We start from the raw sequence: 6029 nt of genomic DNA on the forward strand, positions 1-6029 counted from the left end.
CTTTCTCCACTGATGCTGCCAGACCTGCTGAGTATTTCCAGTATTTCTTGTTTTTATTTGTATTAGAATAGGTGGATCGTTTTTCGGCCGGCACAGAGACGATGGGCCAAGTGGCCTCTTTCTGTGCCTTAACTTTCTATGATTTTTATGAAATAAGGTCCAGCCTAGCTGAGTAAAAATAATTTTCTTTTTGCAAAACAAGCAACATTGTGAAATGTCCTTGAAGGGAGAGGCGTCCATCTTTCTACGGGGCTGCGGGGCTTCATTCGGCCTCTTTTAATGGCGTTCGTGCAGATTTGCCCCGAACAAAGATGGCGACGATGGGGGCGGGGTTGTCATTTCTTCCCGAGCGCAGAAGCTGCGTGAGTGACGATTATTGGAGGCGCGCGGAGAATTTTTTCCGCTTCGAGAAGTTTGAACGGGAAACGGTTTAACGGTCGCCGGCGTTGCCATGGCTGCGGGGGCGGGGCTTGGTAACGGCGCGCGCCGGCACAGGTGGGCCCTCGAGCTCGAGCTGAGCAGCAGCAGGTGAGCGGCCAGGAGCAAGGCCGCGGAGACAGCCTGGGGCTCGAGTGGGAGGCGGCAGGTCCAGAGCTGGCCTCTCTCCTGGGGAGGACACCACTCTGACTGGGGCCACCCAAAACACTGAAACACGGGGATTTTAATGTCACAGCCTTTGAGGGGGAGGCAATGGGTGCGAGAAAACCTGGTTGATAATTCCTGAGCTTGGATGGGTTTTGGTGTCTCCAGTGGGTGGGCTTCAGATTTTCCACCAGTCCCTTTGAGGAAAGGACTGGCTGCAAGTTTTTACTAATTCATTCTTGGGATGTGGGCATCGCTGGTAAAGCTGGTATTTATTACCCTGTCCCTAGTCACCCCTTGAGAAGGTGCTGGTGGTGGGCGGTCGCCTCCTTGAACCGGTTTCATACGACTGAGTGGCTCATTCGGCCACTTCAGGGACAGTTAATAGTCATCCATGTTAGTATAAGATTTCAGTCACATATACAGGCCCAGACTGGGTAAGGAGGTTTCTATCCTTCGAGGGGCATTAATGAACCAATTTTATGCCTGTTGTGAACAAGTGGACTATCTGGTCCTTTTGGTTGATGGTCAGCACAGATTCAGTGGGCTGAAGGGCCTGTTTCAGTGCTGTATCTCTGTCTATTTATCCTTTTTGCTGTTTGTGGGATCTTGCTGTGTGTAGTTTGGTTTGCTCACATTATGCCACATTACAAGAGTGAGTACACATTTTAAATATGCTTAATTGGCTGAAAAGTGCTTTGGAACAGCTTGAGGTTGGGAAAGGTGCAATATAAATGAAAGTTCTTCGGCAATCCAGCAGCTTCATGGTCACTTCTACTGACAACCAGCTTTTTTATTTCCAGATTTTGACTTTCAATTCTCAAACTGCCGAGGCAGGATTTGAACTCACGGCCTCTGGATTAATGTAACAGAACCACGACTTTGTGCCGTGTGACAGAGTGTTTAATTTGGTAAGTGTGGGAATTTCAAGGGTTGATCTCTTTCTAAAATTGAGTCAAGTTTCCATTTAGCATTTAATTTAACTTGAACGTTAAATTTCAATCTGAGTCAATGGTAAACAAGCTACCTGCTGTGTCAGCTGCACAGTTAGTTACTTCGGTAGCTAGTTAGAATTGGTTCCCTAGTCAGCAGGGCCTGACTCAACTCTGTGGAATTCTAGTTAGTATAAATACCGGAGGTTTTGCTAATGCATAAATCTGCTCGACTGAGTGCTGCACGACAGAGAGCTGAACTCAGGAATTTGCCAAGTGTGGGAATTTGGTGCAGTGAGGGAGGAGGTGCTGTTTTGGTCTTTTACAGAACAAGCAGTGATCAAAGAGAGGGAGCCGGAGACAGTGAGAGCTGAAGTCCAGAGGCATTAATTAGGGAGCAGGTAGGTGATTGGTTGGTGAGGTTTTTATTCCGTTTCTAAACTGGGTCAGTGATTTGAATTGGTGAGATGTCAGTATTTTATTAAATTTGTGGCTTAACTAATTGAGCTATTTAATATAACTGCCAATTATCAGTGATATTTCTAAACTTTAAATATAATTAGTTAAGTAAAACACACTTAAAGATGGCTGGGCAGGTGATGTTTTGCAGCTGTATTATGTGGGAGCTGGTGAATACCAGTGTGATCCACTGCAGCCGTGTCTGCAGCTTGAGGAACTTCGGCTCAGAGTTGATGAGCTAGAGTCCAATTTTCGGACACTGTGATGCATCCATGTTTCTATTCTGATAGTTGGAGTTTTTTTCTGTTGATGTTAATGACTCCTCTGACTGGGCTGGAGTTTAATATTCTGGATCAATTTGAACTAAATCAGTTTTGTTTCAAACACGTTGCAGATTTTTGTCTTTCCCACCTGAGTGTTTAACATCACCCGGCTGGAGCTCAGAAAGGACAATCTGGGGGAGGATCATACGGCAGGAACAGAACTTCAGCCTAGACACAGTCCGTCAGGGGCACACTGAGAGGGACAAACGACACTTGGGTCTTTCTCGTCTCTCCACTGACAGCAAAGCCCAGGTGTGGGTTAATCCTGAGGCCTGTAAGAAATGTGTTCCAGCCGCTCTCTTCCATGGTTCAGAACTCCTCGGCATGGAACAGAAGGCTCCTTTACAACTGTGTTCGGAGTCAGGAAGAACAATGATGAATGCTGGAAACGTGATGTCAAATCAGAGATTGGTGTAAATCTGTGATCTGTTCCTGACTGAAACTGAACTGTCAGGTTTAAGTTTCCGGTCTGCAAATGACTGGTAATTATTCAATGAAGATTTAACGTGGTTGTGTGACAGTCCTGAATCTGCTATTTCAAAGTGGTCGTTAACTTATTTTAAATAAACCTATTTAAAATAAATAGATAAAATTCTGCATTAAAATAGCAGACAGAGGAGTTCACAGGAGCCTGTTAACTGCTGGTACAATTATGCAACAGTCATGTGATCTCCAGATAAAGAAGGACCTGCAGCGTGTTGCCAGGAATTCCCTCTTTTATTGATGTGTATGTGTTAGACACCAGGATAACTAAAAATACATGACCCAGAACACCCATGGGGGTGTGATCCCCACAATTATTCTGGAGTCACTCCAGTTGTGGGGCATCCGGGAGTGGAGTGTAAGAAAGCTAGGTTTCGGTATCCTGACAAATACATGGTGAGGAATCATTAATAAGGAACCATCTGGGGCTTTACCTGCCAGTGTAGGTCTAGGGGTGAATGATGCCTGACTCCAAAACTGTCTTACACTGAACTCAGTCCCAGTTTGGAACAAGATGAATTCACTTTCCAGGAGATTAGGGACAAATATAACCCACAATTGATGGAGACAAAAGCAGCCATTAGAGAAGCTAAGAGATCTTTCGAAAAGAAGATGGTGCACAATTGTGGTATTAGCCTCCTCAGTTCCAAAGAAAACAACCCCAGCCAATCTAATCTTTCCTCATAACTATAATTCTCCAGTCCTGGCAACATCTTAATAAATATCTTTTGTACCCTCTCTTGTGATCACATCCATTTTTTTTATTCATTCATGGGATGTGGGCATCGCTGGCCAGGCCAGCATTTATTGCCCATCCCTAATTACCCTTGAGAAGGTGGTGCTGAGCTGCCTTCTTGAACTGCTGCAGTCCATGTGGGGTAGGTACACCCACAGTGCTGTTAGGAAGGGAGTTCCAGATTGTGACCCAACGACAGTAAAGGAACGGCGATATAGTTCTAAGTCCAGATGGTGTGTGACTTCGAGGGGAACTTGCAGGTGATGTTCCCATGCATTTGCTGCCCTTGTCCTTCTAGTTGGTAGAGGTCACTGGTTGGAAGGTGCTGTCTAAGGAGCCTTGGTGCATTGCTGCAGTGCTTCTTGTAGATGGTACACACTGCTGCCACTGTATGTCGGTGGTGAAGGGATTGAATGTTTGTGGATGGGGTGCCAATCAAGCGGGCTGCTTTGTCCTGGATGGTGTCGATCTGTGTACAGTTCTGGTCCCTGCATTACAGGAAGGATGGCTGTCCTAGGCCCAACCATCTTCAATTGCTTCATCAATGACCTTCCTTCAATCATAAGGTCAGAAGTGGGGATGTTCGCTGATGATTGCACAATGTTCAGCACCATTCACGACTCCTCAGATACTGAAGCAGTCCGTGTAGAAATGCAGCAATTCCTGGACAATATCCAGGCTTGGGCTGATAAGTGGCAAGTAACATTCGCACCACACAAGTGCCAGGTAATGACCATCTCCAACAAGAGAGAATCAAACCATCTCCCCATGACATTCAATGGCATTACCATGGCTGAATCCCCCACTATCAACATCCTAGCAGCTACCATTGACCAGAAACTGAACTGGAGTAGCCATATAAATACCATGGCTACAAGAGCAGGTCAGAGACTAGGAATCCTGCGGCGAGTAACTCACCTCCTGACTCCCCAAAGCCTGTCCACCATCAACAAAGCACACGTCACGAGTTTGATGGAATATTCTCCACTTGCCTGGATGGGTGCAGCTTCAACAACACTCAAGAAGCTCGATTTCTTACAATTGGGATCTTTCTCTATTCTGTCCACTCGAGGTGTTAGGTAACAGACTTTCCCCTGTGAATATCGAGCTGGAGTATTGGGCTGTAATGTGTTTCCGTGTTCATCTTGATGACTATAAATATTGAGTCTTGTGGTTTCAGACACCAGATAATCAAGCTCACAACAGATAGTCTTTTACTGACTTTATTAACGGCACTGCAAATGTACAGACAGAGTATAGTTATGCAATCTGGAGAATAGAGATAATACAGTGGATTCAGAGATCTCTTCTCCCCAAGTTTGATCGAACAAGCTGCAGCTGCACTGGTAATATTTATATTTAACTTGTTCACTACATTCATGATCTGGTCCTGCTCAAACCATAACCACAAGAATATCTGTGTATTGTTCTGTCTGTGAGCACAAGTCTGTGTCACTATCACACAGAGGCACTGTTTCCTTGTTTCACATCTCCATACAAAGACCATGTCTTTACACATCTCCTTTCTACACAACTGCAGCAGACATGAGCAAGGATGTGAGGCTCATTAATCTATACCCACATTTCAGAACAGCAAAGGTTACACTGGGACAATTACAGGTAAAATACAGAGCAGTACAGCAGCACACTGGCAGCTTAACAGAGTCTCATCAGCCTGCAGGCTTCTGTTCAATATATACATAAGGGAAAGGTAACTTAGTGGTAATGTTATTGGACTCGTAATTCAGAAGCCCAGACTAATGCTCCAGAGACGTGAGTTCAAATCCCAACAGGGCAGCTGGGGGAATTTACATTCAATTAATTAATTAATCTGGAATTAAAAAGCTCATCACATTGATCATGAAACTACCGGATTGTCATAAAAACCCATCTGTTTCTCTAATGCCCTTTAGGGAAGGAAATCCTTACCCAGTCTGGCCTACATGTGACTCCAGACCCACAGAAATGTGATTGACACAAGCCACTCAGTTGTATGAAACTGCTACAGAAAAGTCAAATAAGAGTAAAACCAGACGGACCACTCGTCATCGACCTAGACCCTGGAAACAATCGCAGCACATCCTGTCCAGTTGGCCCCGCTCACTAACACCCGGGGACTTGTGCCTGAATTGGGAAGAGCTGTCCCACAGACAGGTCAAGCAAGCGCCTGCCATAGTCAGAATTACACCTTACAGCCAATGTCCCAGACTCCTTGATCAGCATTGCTGGGTCTGTCCTGCTGGAGGTGGCAGCACAGTGATATACAGTCGGGAGGGAACTGCATTGGGAGTCCTCAACATTGACTGCAGACCCTATGAACTCAAAAGGCATTGGGTCAAACATGGGCAAGGAAACCCTCTGCTGATTACCACCTACCGCCCCGCGTTGGCTGATGAATCAGTACTCCTCCATGTTGAACACCACTTGGAAGAAGCACTGAGGGTGGCAAGGGCACAGAATGTACTCTGGGTGGGGGACTTCAATGCTTATCACCAAGAGTGGCTCAGTAGCACC

At 45.7% G+C, this 6029-nt stretch overlaps 1 long non-coding RNA gene across 2 annotated transcripts; it reads left to right on the forward strand.

The window, feature by feature from the left end:
- The first annotated feature begins 289 nt into the window (after positions 1 to 289).
- Positions 290 to 3533, forward strand: LOC137348960 (uncharacterized). Of its 2 annotated transcripts, none has more exons than XR_010969172.1 (3): positions 290 to 362; positions 1386 to 1493; positions 2368 to 3533. It is a non-coding gene; the product is annotated as an uncharacterized lncRNA (long non-coding RNA). The 2 variants fall into 2 exon arrangements; XR_010969171.1 differs by lacking the exon at positions 290 to 362 and adding an exon at positions 370 to 528.
- Positions 3534 to 6029: the final 2496 nt, after the last annotated feature.

This window comes from Heterodontus francisci, chromosome 34, assembly GCF_036365525.1.
Source record: "Heterodontus francisci isolate sHetFra1 chromosome 34, sHetFra1.hap1, whole genome shotgun sequence".
Lineage (NCBI taxonomy): Eukaryota > Metazoa > Chordata > Chondrichthyes > Heterodontiformes > Heterodontidae > Heterodontus > Heterodontus francisci.